General features: G+C 36.5%; 1 long non-coding RNA gene across 2 annotated transcripts in view; it reads left to right on the top strand.

The window, feature by feature from the left end:
• The window catches only part of LOC106010313 (uncharacterized), a 100,966-nt gene extending 84,867 nt beyond the window's left edge, over positions 1-16,099 (top strand). For both annotated transcript variants that reach the window (XR_015446106.1, XR_001184158.3), the window contains one exon: positions 14,304-16,099. This is a non-coding gene — a long non-coding RNA (uncharacterized LOC106010313). The remainder of the gene's footprint in view (positions 1-14,303) is intronic.
• The last annotated feature ends 3,329 nt before the right edge of the window (positions 16,100-19,428 follow it).

Here is a 19,428-nt window from a genome sequence, read left to right as displayed (position 1 = left end):
AGCAGAGGTGTAGACTGAAGATGGTTCAAAAGAGTGGCTCATAGAATGACTGAGAAACTCGCCAAAAGGCATGTGTGGGTCTGAGCTGATCAACAGGACAAGTCTGCTGTGTGGTTAAAGAAACTTGCAGGCTACTGCTTTTGCATGAGAGCTGTGGATGAGTTAGTTCCACCAGTAATCTCATTCCTGATATATTAACAGCTGCTCCTAAAGCAGGATACTGGAACCAGGGCCAAAAGACCATTTCTCTTGCTGGGCTTACTGTCCCTCCAGTGTCCTCTACTGACAAATCCTAATGAGGATTCAGCTAGTACTAGAGAAATGTTCAGAGCGTCCAAATTCAGTGCCACAAAGCAGGGAAGAGAAAAGCACATTTGGAAGCAAGAAGCAATAATTTATCATATTCACAAGTTCAGGCCAAATAATGTCCTGGGGTGTCACAGTTGACAATATAAATACTCCCTCTAGTCCCTCACCATGTCCATGCACACTGATCGATAGCCTGATTTTATTCCAACAGCAGGGACCTATATGTTTATTTCGGAGGGCTGCCCTCGGGCCACAAGAGCTTGCCTTCTTGGTACTTGGTAATTTGTCTTTCCAAGGCAGCTTTTATCTAGTGACTAGTGGGTGTGACAGATACATGAGTATACATATTTAGGCTCCCTTATCCTTAGTCAGGAGGACTCTGGAGTGACACGTACCCGGTTTCCATGAGCAAGCCAACATTATCTTCTGTAGGAGGATAGGGTAGGGTGTCATGCCCTTACTTGCCTTCTTTCTTTTGCCTGCCCCATTTCTCCACTTCTCTGCTTTGTTTTTTCACTTCTTAAATTCCATTCATTAGAATCCTTGTCTTGGAGAATGACTTTGGATAATTCAAATGAGGTTAGATGCTTTATAAGTTAGAGTTTTGCAGTAGTATGAAAAAAGAATAGCACAAATAGAATAGAATCACCATGGGACACACGGTTGTAAGAAATGCTGAACTAAATGGGTTAATAGCATAGGTACCTTGCCATTAAGTTCCTTTGCTGTGGTGTGAATTAAAGATTGGCACAGACCAGGTCATGGCTCTTATCAACTTGTGCTAGGTCACTATCAGTAAGTGTACAGTAGTAAATATGTAATGAAAAAATTTTATGTTCCCAAGTGTAGCAATGATTAAACCAGATTTCAATAATGTCATGATTGTCTTAGAAAGCATAGGGAAATGGCTTTGCAGAGAGATAGTGGAAAATATCTTATTAAAAGCAGCATCATAGAAGTGCATATTGCAGAGTTTTTATTAAGTATAAAGTTAGAAACACAGTCCGGAATTCATTAATACCATAATGTGGAATATGCTTATGCCAGTAGTCATTTCTTTACAAATATTAGAAAAGCAGATTAAAAACAAAATTATGTGTTTTTTTCTAATGTGCAATGGGCATGTTTCAGCAGACCAATCTGATCTATGACATTAAAATTAATACTAATATGAATTTAATTAATTTCATAGTTTGTTGTGTTCAGTTTAAGTATAGGTTAGGTTTTGTCATTGTATATAAGCTAGAAGCATAAGGAGTTTATAACTAATTTTATATCTGCATCTTTTATAGTAGTATTATAATAAAGATAGAGGAGAGTTATTAATAGTTTCAATAGTGTATTTCAAAGGGTATCATCTGTTAATGAGAAGTAAGAAACAGTTCTTTAATCAATTTAAGTTCATTTAGTCCATTTTGTTTAAAACATGGCATCAACTTGGAAGTTGTTAGAGCTGCAAATTCTTGGGCCCCAGCTAGGCTTGCTGAGTCAGAAACCCTGGGGTGCAAGAGCCAGTGCCAATGTTTAACAAGCCCTCCAGATGACACTGATGCACAACAAAGCACGAGACAACTGCTCAGATCTTTCCCTTTGTCTCTGTTTAGGCTTTCATCCTCTTGTGGGTCTCTCTACCATCTGTACACTCTGCATACTCCCAATTGTCCTCCATGAAGCTGTGAACAGGCTCTTTATGGAGCATATTATCACTCCGTGTCCCCAGCAGTTTTCTTATCTGTATAACTGGAATAATAATAATAACACCCTTTGTCAAGGTGTTGTAAAGCTAAGCATACATGGTAGCATACATGGATGTTATCACATCCCCCACTTCCCTGTCTCTTACTTCTACCATTGGTGTCACATTCTCCATTGATCAAAAATTTAATTACAAATGTCTTATCAACTTGAGAAATGTCCTTCTTGGTAGAACATGGTACAGTACTTAATTTATCAGCCTCCCTTTCATCAGGTGCCTCACCCATATTAACTCTCAGATATGCCTGTCCTTGACTTTGAATTGAATTGTGAGTGGATAACATGGTACACCAGAGAAGGATTTATGCTGGTAGTGGGACAGTGGCACCACTCACAACATCTCTTGCTTCCCATTAAGAAACTGACCAGTTCAGCCCTGAACTCTATTTCCAGATTCATCTCTCATCACTTTTTCCTCCTACAAAGCTGATGTTTTAACAGTCCTGGGCCCTTTACTGTTTTACATCACACCACGTTGTGCTTCTTAATCTGCATTTAGAATATTCCTTCTGCCTGGGAAATTCTTCTCGTCAACTGTTTTACTGGGAGAAATCCAATTTATCCTAGAAGATACAATAATTCTTCCCAGAATTAATTTCTCAGTATTGAGGATTAGATATCTAATTGGGTGGCCCACTGGAATTCTAACAAGACTACTGAAATGAAATATTTAGATGTTTAGAAAAGAAATTGAGAAAAATAATAAAACTTTGACATTATCTATTAGGTTAGAAGGACCAACCTGAGTCTATCATTTCTGTAGCTGACTCTGCCTGCTTTCCCATGGAGAGGTTTATATAACTCAACCACCGTAATTGGTTAGAAGATAATTGTTTTAACATTATGACATAAGTAGTCTAGAATAGATTATCGATCAAAGCAAACACTGTATAAATAAAGCCACAAGCTCTACGGTCTACAGGTCCAGTTCTGGACATTGCATTGACCCTCTGCCTTTTCTCATTTCTGTAACAAACTTGTACCTTGGTTGGTCATCGATGATTAGGGTCCCTAACCTAAGGCAATTATGCATGCAGCTTGGCTAAGTGAATATGTCTGTTCAGTTGACTAAAAGATTTTTGTGACTCTCTCTCCCTCATTTACATCTACTCCTTATCTATCTTCCTGGACACAAAAATAAAACATGGAACTTGGGTGACCATCATGAGCCAAATTGTAGTTCTAAGTTCAAAGCTAAAACTGTAGAGAGTACAAAGGAAAGACAAAAATCTCTGGGTCCTTGATGATATGGTTGAACTATTAATCCATCATCCCTGAGTTCTACCCTATGGAAGTTCCCTGCACAGAGCTCTGCAGTTTATGCATTTATGACTAGATAGACCAAGATGTTATTGGTGGCCTTGAGGTTTTTTCATCTGAACTTATTGATATTAAAAACAATATACAACCTTTAATGCTTGAGGCAGTTTGAACTCTTCCAAAGTTATTACTAGAAGACAAAAGGACTTTGGCATCCATATAATGTATATACCCATATTTCTCCTGTTCATCACTGCAGATTGGATATGGCTATACAGTGGCAATGATGGCCCTGTAAAAGTAGGCAGCATAAATAGGTTTGTTTAGGTTAGCTCAGTACTGCCATAGCACACAAAAGAGACAGACTAATGTTTGGTCAAATTTAAGTGTAATTATCTTTTATGTTTATGTTCTATTTCTCTAACTGAATTTAATGGCATTTGAGAAAAAGACAACATATGAGAATGATTTTATATTCTCTGGTACCTATTTTAAGGACTAGGACTTAGTCTGGCACCGATTATAAGGACTTCAATGTAGTTAGTTAATTAATAATAATAATTGCTATTATTGTGGACAAGCAAGTTTGAACAATAAAGATGGACCACACTCTGTGCCAGATTCAAGCCCATTTATTATAACTAGCGGCCGAGGGGGGCTAGTGCCCAGAAAGTTTCCTTGGCAATGGGAAGCAGTTTTGTTTCTCCTTTTAAATCATGCTTTCAGTTGGGGAGGGCTCAAGGGAGAGCAAGTGGAATCTTACAGAAGCAGAATCATGCCAGTTTAGTGGGGAGGGGGTACAAAGAAGTTTTATACACACTAGGTGAGCTACAAAACATCCTGCAGTTGCAGCAAATTTACTGCCAAGCAGGATGTGGGGGTTTTGGGTGCTTTGTTCATGTGCAAACACTTTGTTCAAGCACAGGTACAAAATGGCATTGAGGCCCAAGATGGAGTCAGGTTGGCTATCACACTATGATAGTTATCACTTATTAAGCATCTACTCAATGTCAGTAATAACTCTTGTTACAGTACTCCATATATATTATTTCACTTAGCATTGACTTTCCAAGTAATAAGTATTATCACCATTTTGCAGATAAGGAAGTCTTAGGAAGGTAATTACCTTTTGCAAGATTGTTGCTGTCATAAATGCAAGATTATGAATTTAAACCCAAATCGATCTCACTCTTTGATAAACATGGTAATAATAATGTTATGTAATTGCTCTACAAGTTTATAATGTATTAATTTATTCCAAAAAATAAATTCAGGCCTTGGGGAATTTATTTTAAGAGATATAATTGAGCCTGATGATTTCATCCTTGCCACAGGATACCAGTTTAATGCAGAGACTCTGCAGTTGGCTCACATCACCCATGGTCTGGGATGGCCTGAACACCGAGTCAGGAGGTGGACATCAGAGGGGCGAGACACCATGAGAGGCAGAGTATTTATCAGCTCATGTGCTGGAAAGCCATTTACCAGGCTCTTCTGCTCTGCTGTCACATCTCAACAAAAATGAAGTTTGAGGAAATCACACTGAGATACCAATGTCAGACCATCAGTGACTCAATTGTGCAGTCATCCTTACCACCTGCATGGGGCTCAGTAGAAATAAATGGGCATTTGAGGGATCTGTGCAGGTGAATAAAATATACACATGAAAAGATGGCAAGGCAATCAGGTGATGGATGCTAAAGCTAAAGGAAGGAAGTAGGAAGTGAATGGGTTCTCTGGCTGTGCCATGGGAAAGACACAATGCCTGGACAGGTCTACACAGATATAGAAGCAGATGTGAGGTCACCTACACTCACAGAACCTTCTTCTCACCTGGGCTCTTCTTACTGAATGCCTTATGAAAATAGAGCTTCTCTCATAGACCTTAGATAGGTGACCTGACCCAGATCTACATCATATATTTTGGATAAAACTCTCTTGCCCCCCAACTCTAGTCATTTCTCAGAATCCTCTGGACAAAAATAAGAAGACCTAAACATAAAAACCTTGCTCAAGGTGGCTCCTTGAATCCCTGCTTATCAGTCTATCAACTGTGCTCAGATACATGTACTTGCAGAATATGCTCTAGAATTTAAGCATAACATGGTGGGTGACAGTGCAGAAGTACTGAACTACAGCAGATCCTTGACTTACAAACTCAATTCATTCTTGAAGGCTTGTTGTAACTCAAATTGGTAAATTAAAGGCTCAGGCTCATCTCCTCAGCCTTCAATATCTCTCCTGTACACAGGAGAATCTCAGTATCCTTAGAGAGACATTGGCCCAAGATTTCTCAATTAACCCCCCACAGGAGAGGATTTTGCAATGTTCCTTTCAGAACTCTTTAAGAGTTAAATCTGTATCTGAGACCATCTGGAAGCACAAGCACCTGGCATTTGGGTCTTAACTCAAGACTTTGGTTGTAAGTTAAAACTAAAATTCCAGTCATAACCCAAGTTGTTGGTATGCCAGGCTGGTCATAACTCGAGGGTCCATTGTACATTGTTCACATTTAGGATGAGTTGCTTTTCACCTGGCTTCTACTGAGTCAGAAATATAACCTCATCCCCTCTGCTCTGCACCTGTACTTTTTTCAAGCACAAAGCTTTCTTTGTCCCAGTTACAAACACCATGAAAGTGCCCACATCCAGTTGTCCCATGGTGGAGGCCTCCAGACATAATGCTGAGTCAGCCTTATCCATAGAGGTTTGTAGTTGTAACCTCATTTCAGTCATTTCTGACACTGATGTTTTTATCAAATCCAGATTAATAAATTCAGCTTTAGCAATTGGAAAGCTGGTGGACCAAAGGGAAATGAGGGTATTTGGAAGAAACATGGAGAAAAATAAGCACATAAAGGTATCCATTGACCTGTAACATATTTTTTTTCTAATGAAAGTAGCTGTTAACTTTGGCTTTGAAATACGTATTTCCCCAGTGTCTGGAGTTAATCTGATATATGATTCACAGAGCTTTGCATTTTCTCTATTTTCCACAAACACTTACTTCAGGCCTAGAACACAGACTTTGCTTTGGCTTCTCAGATGTAGGCTCATGAATGCAGAATGACAGGATTTATATTATCTATTTATATCAGGGGTGCTGTTAGGTTTTATATACCTCTTGCTGGCTTCAAGTAAGGATCTACTATGAGTATGATAAGGTAGTTTATATTCAACAGGACCCTAGATTTCAAAACTCTGAGTATTTATTTTTACCAAGAAAATGTTCTGATTCATGTATGAGGTTGGTTCTCAGTTGCTTAAGATTCTTTAGGGGGAAATAAGGATGATTAAAGTTGAAATAAGAAAAACTTCCCCCTACTTCTTAAATATCTATCCTCTTGGATGCCATTGCTTAGAGGTGGAATAAGATGTTGCCCCATGAGGTCAGTATCTGCATTGCAGGATGACTCTACCCAGAGAGTAGTCATGAGACTGCAGGTGGTGTGCAGCAGTGTTGCGAGTTGGTAGAACGTGTCTCACATACTGTTGACACTGGCATTGCTGCCCTTCGGTGGGGGATTAGACATACAGTGACAGAAAAGCTGGATCTGATCAAGCAGAAACATTTTATTAATGCATACATTAACAACTATGAATAACACAAGAACAAAAAAGGGATTCAGAAGAAAATAAATAGAAGTTAATCTGTCTAGCCTAAACTCAAGAGGTGACAGAAGTAGACAGATCAGACCAGAGGGTAGGGGACATTTCTGTAGGACAATAGTCCTTGGAGTTTAATGTCCTCAACATCTACAGGCTTGATAACACAATTAATTAAAAGGCCCATCTCAAATTTCTGGTTCAATAGATCTGAAGTAGAGCATAAGAAATTATACTTCTAACAAGTTCCCAGGCCAATACATCCATTCTGGGGCCTAGGGCCACACTTCAAGAATGACTGCTCTAGGATTCTGAAAGTAATTTCTTTGGAGAGCAGAGTGATTCCTAAGTTCAAAGATCATAGGCTTGGTTTAAGGGTGATCCTGACTAGGCAGAAAGATATAAGTAAATAGAAGAGGAATTTCAAGAGAAAAAGATCTGCTTTCTAAAACAATAGTAAACTACCAATAAAAGGGGGATGATTCCCACTAGATGGAATAGAGAATTTATCCCAGAGGAAGTTTGTATTGGAGCATAACAGCATTGCCAATGACATGAGGGCAGAGAACAGCAGACCACCAGTCAGAGGTCAGAACTGGAATAGACTAGGCTAGAAGAAACCAAGGTGGGTGCAGTTATCTACTGTGACTGAAGATTCAGGCCCACTATAATGTAGCTGGTGTCAGGTTAAGAAGTAAGTCACTCAGAAAGCCAGGAGACAAATTCAGAATGCTCAAGTTGGCCAGAGAACGTACACAGGGATTGGGAAGTGGCCCCAAATGGGAAGATTCCTGGAAACTGGAGAAACACAGCATAGAGAAGAGATACAGGCAGGGAACCATGGTGCAAGCTCATCAAAGGGTTCAGAAATTAGCCAAGGAAAGGTAAAAGGGACTCACAGAAGCAGGTGCAGGAATGAGAAAGCGAAAGAAAATCATCTACCTGCTGGATCTTAGCACCTTCCAAGGTAGTAGAAACTGACATTCAGCAAGGTTGGTCTGGCTGCATCAGGTGTGTGGCTCCTGGTAAAACTCAGCACACCATGGCTTCATGAGGGAGGGGGAAAATTAAAATCTTTGTGTCCAAACTATTTCAATTTAAAGCTAATTATTTTAGACAATAATTAAGTGTCCTAAATTCTGTTATTTTCTTGCCTAGAATTGGTGCAGCATGGATGTTTGCCAGAAAAACTTTGCCATTTGTGTTGAGGATACAGTTCTTTGTACACATTAGAAAAAGATCTATCTATATTGAAAATTTTATGTAGATACACCTATGCATACACATATATGCACATATATATAATTCACATACATGCACATATCTATCTATCTATCTATCTATCTATCTATCTATCTATCTGTCTGTCTATCTATCTATCTATCTATCTATCATCTATCTGTGAGTACCTATCCCACATAGGTAGTGGAATGAATACATGTATTCATTCCATCAACACTGAACTGCAGCAATGTTACATTCCATCGACTATGTGTCTATGACATTCTGATTATTGTACTAGATCTAGTTTTGAACAAAGCATAGTCCTTACTTTCATAGGACCTACTGTCTACTGTAAGAAACCACCAGGTACACAGGAAATTAAAATCAGAGTTAAGGGCTGAGATCCTATAAGTAGTACATGATATAGGAACAATGAAGCAATGGATCTATTAACAGAATTAGAGTGTCTGAGGATATTTCACTATTCTTCCTGTCCTCATCTTCATCACAAATTTCAAGAAAACAGTTTTGCACACTCAGAGATCACATGTATTAATTGGGCAAATTAGAAAGAGCAGTGTAATAGGAAAATATGGGGCTGTAAAGTCAGATTGATCGGGTTCAAATCCCAACGCTACCATGTTCTCAATATTACACTGGGTAGTCAGTCGCTCAGCCTCTCTGTGCTTTGCTTTCCTCATTTGTTAAATATTCCTAGTCATACCACACAGCGATGTGTTAAGTGAGAAGATAGATGCAAAAACATAAACTAGCAGAGGGTAAATTTTCCGTATATGTCAATATTCATTGCTGTCACTGTTGCCACTGTTCCCACACCACCACTTTCAGGGCACAATAAATCTCTGGTAATTGGAGAACTTTTATATTGACTCAGTTCTTCCTGTTATCTAACAAGGTTGTCACCAATGCCAGTCTTATCATCATCCTAGCACAGGGTTCTGATGCCCCAGGCTCCTAAATGTAAATGAAGTGACATCATAACTAGGAAAAACACCTCTCCCAAGAATGTTAAACTACTCCTGATTATATAAAAATTGATTCATCTGATTTCAGGGACATGGAGATAAAAATAATACAATATAGAACACAGGAAGAAAATCTCTTGACAAAAGGGGGTACAGTTTTATATTAATAACAGGATGGTTGCACTTCAGGTAGGCTTAATACATTTGAGACACTTTTATTTCTTTCAAAGAGCAGCATGACAAGAACAGGGAAACTGAGGAGGAAAATAGTCTTACCCACCTTATAGAAATCAGACATAAGAGAAGCTGTGAGGGGCATTTGCTTTCTGACCCACAGGAGAGCAAAGAGCAAGAACACCTGATGTTCTTGAGGCCAGAATTTCAGCAAATCAGCTTCTAACATCATTTCAGATAATGGCTTTAGTGAGACTCACAAGGGGCTTAGGACGTTAAAAATAAAATCCGGGCTCTCATGGTGCAAGTTTTGATCACTAACGAATCCAGTTTCCCTGTTATCCAAGCCACTAAAGTGGCTGTCCTTTGAGCTTCTGTTTTCAAGAACAGATGACCAAGGAATGAACCAGCCATGATCCAAGGGAGATGTCCTGGAAATGCACTCATTCTGTAGGAACGAGGACCTGACCTGACACTACCAATGCCTAGAGCTTTCTCTGCTGCTTTTGGTATGTCACAGGGCAGGTCACAGCGGATTATACAGTAATTTGACTGTGGCCTCATTCAGGTATTAACTACCCTAATTTTGTTGAAAAGTAAAATTTTGAAAACTGCATCTCTATGGACTGTGTGTAAAATAGGGAAACTGAATATTTAGTATCAGCCACTTTTACTTCCTTCTCTCCTCTTTGGCCTAGGAAGGAAATACACCATAGGAGAGCCTTCCACTGCAAAATGATCACTTTGCTAGGTCAGGTGTGTTATTCAGTGGTGGACCTGTAGTCTTTCTGCTTTGTAAACTGCCTTCAACATCAAATTACAACATTTATGAGTTAACCAATCTATGTCTTTTAAAAATCATTCCTTACTTATAGTTCAAACATAGTTAAAATCATCACCTACTCACCCTCCTCCAAATTGTTCTAAATATGTCCAGTGCTCAAAGCTCCCTTCCAAATTATGATTCAGTACCATTTAAAAAATACAAAAGAAAGTTCTTTAAAAGTAATCCCAAAGAATAGCACACAAAACTATCTGGAACAATGTCAAAATCTCTGGAATAAGTCAGTGATATGTAACCTGCCAATATATTATCTCAGAAGGGGGAAATCTGCCTGGGATGTAGCTCAATGGCACAGTGCCTGCCTGGCAAACAGGAGGTCTTTAGTTAGATTCCCAGTACAAAAAAAGAGAAAAAGGAGCAGAAAGAAGGGGGGAAATCTTATTGTTTTGTTAAAGAATATTAAATCCTATTGCCTATATAATGACTATGGATAGTGATAATGTACTCTACATTTTATAAAAGCTAGAAGCATGTGTCTGAGTACTTTCATTATAAAGAAATGATAGATCATTGAGGAGATAAATGTTTGCCCTGACTTGAACATTACATAGTGTATACATGTATTGAAACATCATAAGGAACCTAATGAATGTGTACAATTTTCTGTACCAGTTAAAAAGAGATCTCTGCTAAACAACTGACCAGAAAATTCTTCATAGACAGCTTATCTAGAAGAGTTCCTGTATACAGATATGAGTGCTGTTTCCTTTGCCTGCTTTATTATTTTTCTTATCATTTGTCACTACCTGATATCATATCTTTGACAGTTTATGTATGTTTTTCTCATCCATGAAGATTAAGCACATGAAGACAGGAAGTATTTATTAACCACTAAAATCCTTGCACTTTAACTAGATCTGATCACACCTAGGCTCTTAGTAAAATGTTTGTGGAATAATGCACAAATGATTAACATTCTACTTCTCCTGGCTTATTCAGGTGAAAATGCTTTGGTAGCAATCACCTTGCATTATTTTCCTCACACCTTTATGAAGCTGGTGGTACACAGATGACTGTGCCTATTCATTAAGTAATAAGAACTACATCTCAAGATGTAATAAACTGCTGGTGATTACACTGCTCACAGTGGTGAGCCTGGCTGACTGTTTTCATATTCCTAGTTCAGTACCCACATTGGCCACTTAGAACAAGGCATAAATACAAGCTACATTTTAGTGAGCAGCTGCAGGTCACCTTATTGGCAAAGTGTTCTACAATGCTGCTTTTTCATAAAAACACAATTTCTCTCCATTTATTATTGATTCAATGTTAAAGGTTTTATAAATAAAATATCTTATTATAATTTCCATTAGAAAAATAAGAAGTGGAAACAATCTTACCAGTTTTTAAACTAATCATACAAATGTAAAGATACCAAAGAGCATTTTTGCACAACACAGAATCTTTTCTTCTAAAACAGTTTTTGCCTTAGCACCCCCGTCTCTCTTACCATGGAGATCTAATTTGCAAATATTTTTACCCCTACTTTTATTTTTACATGGCTCTCATCATGTATCTAGTTCATAAACACTTCAAATTATAGAAAAGTGCTTTCTGCAATTTGATGCCTCTTAGCCACATTTTACTGGCAGTTTCCATAGCAAATTTTATATCAGAAGGTCTTCATAACTGTGGAATGTGTGAACAATGAACTGTTTTCCACCCTGCTGAAGAAGTGGAAATGCAATTCAAACAGTTTATCCCAGCAATTGGCAATAATTCTGAAGCAGCAACCACATTTGCCTGCCTGACTCGGTATCCTGGAGATTTCAAAGCACCATGGTGCTAGGTGGTCAGCAAAATGCCTTTCAGCGTTTCCAATAACATTTTGACAGACAAGCCAAGCTTTCATCTCACAGCCAAGTCACAGACAGTGATACTCAAAGGCCCAATAGTGAATAGCCATAAAATCCTGGGAGTTTTGCCTTCTAACATGACTTGTTGCTGTGCTTATATTCATGAACAAGCTGTCCTTCCCTTGCACACAGCTTTACTTACAGCTCCTGTAACACAAGCCACATGTCCTCCTCTTCCTTCTTCCTCTCTCTCTCTCTCTCATCACCATAATGAATATTGACATTTTTTTCTTTTCTACCATTAAAATTCACCATGGAACTGGTTCATGGATAATAGCATTACAGAACAAACGCTGAGTGCATTTGTTATATTTTGTGCATTCTATATATTTTGAATAGAAATGTGCTTCTTTGAGATAGAAGTAAACTTTTCTAGTTAATCTCCTATCTTCAGAGTGCATCTGTAATTATTATTGAATTTTAAATTTTATAGTCATAGGGAGAAATGTTTAATATTTAGAAATGGAAGCAATCAATTTAAAAATAAGTTTTCCTAACGTACACATCTAGACACCCAGAGAGAAAGTAAAGAGAAATCTCTACACTTGTGCTGGTCTGAATGGAATCTAGTCTCTTAAAAAAGGGATAAATAAAATGGAAAGAGTTTACTTTTTATTTTCATAGAAGAAGGATACAAGCTATTGGTGAATATTTGGGTCTGTGCTCAAAGTAATGGATTTTCTTGCTGCGTTGTTGAAAGCCAGCTGCCTCTAAATCAACTGGTCACTTGAGAATGCTCTATATGTAGAAAAACTCCTTTTTCCTGTCTTCTTTCTACCTGAAACTATATTACACAGAAAAATCCTAATTCAAAAAGAGATCTAGGGAAAAGGCAATCTTTGGGGTTTCCAGAGCAGTTCTGATGTTGCCAGTCACAGATCTCTGAGTACTTCTGGGCCTCTTGTTCTTTTCTGGTGAGAAGGTAGATCGGACAGATGCTGTGACTTCTACAGTCACTCAAAAGTTACACTCCTCCTTTAACAAGCTTAGCGGAAAATCATGGTATGATAATTGCTTTGTTCATCCTAGAATAATCAAGCCTGGGATTGTCAAGTGTGTTCATTCTACTGAGGAATAGTATTATCCAGGCAGAAATTTATATTAATTAAAAAGCAGTGAAGAACACAGGAAAAATTCATATGTGTCTGCCTTCATGGATTGAAGTTTCTTAAAGCAAACTGTCTGCAATTTCCAGGTCTTTATAACTTTTAGTCACAGCTAACAGGACGAGTACACCTTAGCCATGTTTTCTTGTATCATTTATAGCCATAGATGTATATAGGTACCAGAAAGCTAGTGATGAAAGTCCATTTTTTCTTGTGGCTCATTCTGATCACATATAGAAATCTAACTGTGGTATACTTATTATATTAAAAAAATTTAAGACCTGGAAACATTAGATAAAAATCTTCCTGAAATAATTTTTCCCATGTCTTCTGCCCCAATGCCCACCACTTCCAAACTGTCATAATCTTCTAATATAGTACTTCATAGCTACCTAGTAGGGCTGTTGTGAAGGTTGGTTTATAAAATAATGAATATCTAAAATGAGGTCTTGTTTGAATTCTCATGGAATTCTGGGCTCCCTGTGCCTTTGAAACCACAATACCAACTACTGAAATTGTCTATAAGGGTTTAAAAAAGAAAGGGACATAGTTAGCAAAATGTGTATACAATAACTGCCTATTTCTGCTCAGATACAGAAGCTGACATGCCATTTAGTTGAGCATAATCACACAAATGGCATCCTGCAATGCAGACTTTCCCTTGCTTAAAATTCCAAATAATTTAGTAGAAAAATAATTCTTATTATAACATTTAAATCAAGAGATGGAGGGAGGCGGAAGATGGAAGGCAAAGGGGTAGGAAAAAGAATTAAAGTGAGTTATGTACATGTACCAACTGCCATGACAAAGGTAATCATTACATGCTACAAACGTGTACTAATAAAATTTTTAAAATTAAAAAAATAAATGTAATTTTATACATACTTGTCTATAGTTGCTTTGAAAGCTAAAAAATTACCTCCACAATCCAAACATTTCATCAGTATCTGTTGTACTTAAGGAAGGTAATCAACCTAATTCCTACCTCCTCTGTGCATATGCTAGAACCACTCCTGATCCTTTTTAGGGTTTCCTGTCAATAAAAAGCAGATCTCAAAATGACACTTTCATCACCTTTTGTAGTTTTATTTGTTACTCCTTTGGTAGCTGTTATGGTCTGAATATTTGTGTCAGAATTCATGTATTGAAGTCCTACCCTAAAAGATGATGGTATTACATTACAGGTCTTATAGGAGCCGATTAAGGCAAGTGGTGAAGGACTCAAAGGTAAGAGGGTGAGCTTGGTGGCCTAATGGGAGTGACCAGAGACCTCTCATCCTTTTCACCCTGTGAGGAGACAGCAAGAAGGCACTGTCCACAAGCCAGAAGGTAAACCCTCATCAGACACCAAATCTGCTTGATCTTAGAGTGCTCAGCCTCTAGGAAAGTTAGAAATAAATTTCTGTTGTTAATAAGCAACTTAATTTGTGATATTTTGTTATAAAATTCCAGACAGAGGACAGTAATTTATAGGCTTTTTTTACATATCCTAGAGACCAGGAACATTTATGATAGTATCTTAACTATAGTTTATAAAGATTGTTCTTTTAAATGTGGTTACTTATACTGAATATATATGTTGAACAGATATTTTAAGAAATATTTTGGCTTACTGATCAAATTTTTAATTTGAAGAATCCCTATTAACTGAAAGTTGTTATATGCATTTAAACTACAGTTCAGAAAAAAAATATTCATCCGCCATGCTACATGAAGAAAGAAAATAACATAGTAGGTGAAAATAATCTCAGAATTCTGAAGTATGTTTTCAGTCCTATATCAACATTTTATTAGCTCTGATAGCTTGAGCGAGTGAATTGAAATTCAATGTTGAATAGAAATGTTTAGTCAGAAGCCGTTAGATACCTATTATACATATAAGGGATAATTGAAATTTATGGTAAATGTTTAAATTAGAAAAAAACCAACTTATAGTAAAAAGCATATTACCAAGAATGGTGCAATGTGCATTCAAAGTGATGGAGAATATTCTTGGTACTATAAAGAGTATTGTGATGTGTCTTTCACTGCACTAAAATTTTTAATTTAAATATTCACCATATGTGTTGATCAAATGACAGCAATTTCTGTCAAAAACTTTACAGTGTGTCCTCATTCACCTTATTCATTGGATCTGCAATGTATAACACTCTGCTCTTCCTCAAAGTCAAAATGACCATTACAGGCAAACATTTTGAATCGATTCAGGACATCAAGGCAACAACTAAAGACACTTATGAAAGAAGACTTCTAGAACTGTGTTATTAACTGGCAAGAAGACTGGGATAAGTGTGTTTGAAGTGAGGAAAAGTATTTTGAGGGGGATTAATGGGAATTTGTTCTTTTCTATAATGAATTAAAAAAATTAAATCAGACACACAAGCTTAAATATCACATGGTTTTTCTTGTATGAAATACCCAAAGTATAAATAAAAATTAAGGTACAAGTAGATAATAGGAACTAGGGAGCTAGATCTTTCTCAAAGGCGAAGAGGATCAGGAGATGGAAGGAGAGTAAGGGGAGGGAAAAGGGGTGATAAAACAAATTAAGATGTGTTATGTACATGCACCAACTCCACACAAGGAGTGTAAAGGTTATATATTGCAAACATGCACAAATAACAAAAGGAAAGAGATCAACAGATGAATGGAAGAGAAAGTGAGGAAAGGGAAAGAGAATAAAAAATTAAGAGATATTATGTAAGTGTACCAGTTCCCCACAAGGAACAAAACATTATATTCTACAAACATGTATCAACTAAAGAATGAAAAGTTTAAATATTCATTGCATGTTTTGATCACATCTATTACAGTACATACAAACTGAAATATTACTTTGTTATTATTGATATCTAGGAACAGAAATCACATAGATAAACAAAAAGATGTTTATTGAAAATTGATGATTGACTTTAATAGCCTATCAAACTTTTCTTGAAGTGTTTTTCTATTACATGACCTATTTTATTGAAAATCTGGGAAACATAAAATACTTTAAAATTATATACAAGGAATAATTATAATAAAATATATTAAATATCTTAGAAAAAAATGCTTTTGTCAAAGAACTTCTCTCTATATATCTCAAACAGTAGATCCAGGCAACTTCACAAGAAAATTCTGCTAGTCACCAAAAGTTAAACTACACAAATGTTGCCTAAATTATTTTAGAGAATTCCAGAATATGAAAGATTGGGGAATTTCTAAGTTTTCTTTCTTTTAATTTTGAGGCCAATATTATATCAATAATATTTATACCACAAAATGAATAACTAATTTGAAGTATGAATATTGGTTTAAAAATCTGAAGTAAGAATTACTTTAGGAAATGGAATTTAGCAATACATAAAGGGAGACACTCCCACAATTAAGTGCAATTATATCAAGCATGCAAGGATGGTTTGATATTAACTATTTACATTTTAGTAAACCTATTAATCAAATTATCTATCAACAAAGAACAAAAAATAGAAGTCATATCATTCTTTCACTGTCAAAGATATTTGATGGTGTTTGATAACATTGCATAAATATTTTAAATCAAATTTAGTAGAAAGAGATGAATACTTCTTTCTTTTTCTATTTCTCTCAAACTAGAAGCAGAATCTTGTCTAACAATAGAATATTAGTCTTGGAAATATGAGCTGACATAATTATATAGAAATGGTCTAAAGATAATAAAAATATATAAGACATATAAAAGGAAAACTACAGTGTCTACTGAGAGATGTCACATATTTGATATTTTTGGAAGATTGGGTTTTTGTATCCCAGAAGGAGACAATATGAAAATTCAATAAAGACAAGACATTAATTGTCTCTCAACCAAAGTATAAAAGGAATTTAATACACATTTTAATTTCTTAGAAAAAGATGCCATTTTTGTATGTTTGTATAGTAAAATAAGATGTCAGAATAGCCAATACATTCTGAAAAAGAAGAACAAGTCATCTAGTTATGCACTTTTAAGCCATATTAAATTTTAGATACAGATATAGGTATTGTCTATCTACTGTCTACCTATCTAGTTATATGAGATTGTTGATTTTCAATTCTTCCTGGTCTATTAAAATAGTAATTTCATATGACTCAACATAATATGTAGGTGATACTTCAAGCAAAAACATGTCAATTCACAAAAAGTCATATGCCTTAAAACTACCTTAGCCTCATTTATAATTAATGTAAAGTGTATGTAAAGATAAATAGCATTTTTAAACTTCTCAAATGAGAAAAGAAAATTGAGTTTAAATGTACATATTTTGACAACTGTGTGGAACAACATCATATACTATTTGTCACTGTTAAGACTAGTACCAAATGTTGGAAAAACAATTTACTGATATTTGTCAAAATATACAGTTTTTTCCCCTAAAAATTTTTATTTGAAAATGTATTTTGCAGACACATTTGAGCATGTATGCAAAAATTGTATATAAGAATATTTATTTATTATTTTTTATAAGAATATTTATTATTGTATTGTTTATCAGAGCCTAAAATAGAAAACCATGTAAATGTTATCCAAGAGGAGACCGGATAGGTAAATTTTAGAGTGCATATTTTATGAAATAAGACAGAATTATTAAAAAGAATGAAGTAGGCTTATGTATGCCTTTGCATAAATATTTCTAAGAAATAGGGGTAGAAAAGGAAGATTAAAACAGTCTGGGTGATGGGTCCTAAGTTAAATTAAAATGAAAAAGGGTGAATGTGTGAAAACATATATACATACAGTTGTAAAAGTGCAGACTTTCTTTGGAAGGCTACATTGAAAATAGGGTAGTGGCTGTTTCTGAAAGAATAAGGCAATTAAATTTAGGGTGGGGAAGTGACAGACTATTCATCTGGTGTCGCTGATATTGTCTGAATTTTTAAAAGATAATTTAAAGCAGCAGTAATAAAAAACAAATAGAAACAAAGAACATATTTTCCATATAAAATTTGGAGGGAATTTTGGTTTTATTTTGTCTATTATAAAAATAAAATTTTTGTTTAGAGAGCTGTTTGTATTCCCATTGCAGTATAAAATGAATTGACAAAAAATTCCAGAATCGAAATTATTATTCCTTCTGGGGGGTGAGATGGCGAAGTGGGGCACAATATCCCTGATGAGTGGTGGAAAAGTGATCTGATATTTTTTCTTAATGAAACCTCCTGGATACAACTGCCTATTTTGTGTTCCCTCAGACATTTCTGTGAATGAGGGTGTACTGTCCCAGACTCATTCTAAACTTGCCTCCCCACAGTTTATATTTCTCTTTGGCAAAACCACACAGGGACTAAGTCTGAATGATGAGAAAGTCTTTTTCACATTTCCTTCTCACTCTCGATAGTAGTACCAGCAGGACCGGAAAATAATATTCCAGTCTGAAGGCATGTACGGTAACTATAGAGACTTCCTTTGATACTTCTGAAGTCATTTTAAATGGGGCCATCCATTTTGTCTGAGTCACACAACGCATCCAGAACCTAGTCTACTCATCTATTGTTGCCCGCTGATCAACTGTTCCTCCCATGATCTTTGTGTTTGATCTTGGAGACATTAAGCAGCACAGAGAGCAAAAGCATCCTTGGGTACCCTGCCACCTGCCCTTGTCAATTGACTTGATGGAGAGAAACGTTTTATTTGCCATTTACCCACTGGCAGGGAGGGTATGCTAGGGGTGAGTGGTGTATGTCTGAAGAATTCAGCAGGAGGTTCAGACTGCAAAAAGATAACTGAGTTAATACACAGAAAATGGTAGTGCTTTTGAGCAAAGAAGTGATGTCAACCACCAGGTGATTCCCTTAAAAATGGAGTTCCACTAAATGGTTTGAACAGTTGCTTCATGGGATATCTTCACTCTTTCCTTGAAGGGTCAACTTGGTCTGGGAGCTTTTCTCAATGGACTCAGCAGGTAGTGCCAACAACTCCCTTGCTAATAAAGGGCTTTTCTGTTTCTTTCTTTCTTTCTTTCTTTCTTTTTTTCCATTTTTCATTTGGACTGAACACTGAAGTCACTGCCTTCTGAAAAGCAGTCTATGCCTGGGCACTATTATCTGTCCATGCAGCTTAGGTCAACATTAAAGGCATTGATGCTTGGAGTACTGATGGTTGAGGTTGTGCACTCCACCCAACCGTGGAAAGCTAGACCACAGGGAGTGTTCTGTAGGGGAAAGCAACATCAGTAGTAACTGGAGAGACCCGGAAAATGAAAACGTCTTTAGCTCTCTTAGAGTGTTACATAGCACGGGAAAAGTCAGGTGCAAACTTAGATTCATGGGTTGGGGGTGATATTTTAACAGTCCTTGACCATACTTTCTTTA

Source organism: Heterocephalus glaber, unplaced genomic scaffold (assembly GCF_053883595.1).
Source record: "Heterocephalus glaber isolate CG9 unplaced genomic scaffold, H.glaber_assembly_v1.0 deba00000347, whole genome shotgun sequence".
In the NCBI taxonomy this organism is placed as follows: Eukaryota; Metazoa; Chordata; class Mammalia; order Rodentia; family Bathyergidae; genus Heterocephalus; species Heterocephalus glaber.
Note: the sequence above shows the minus strand (reverse complement) of the source record. Positions and strands in the feature narration are given on the sequence as shown.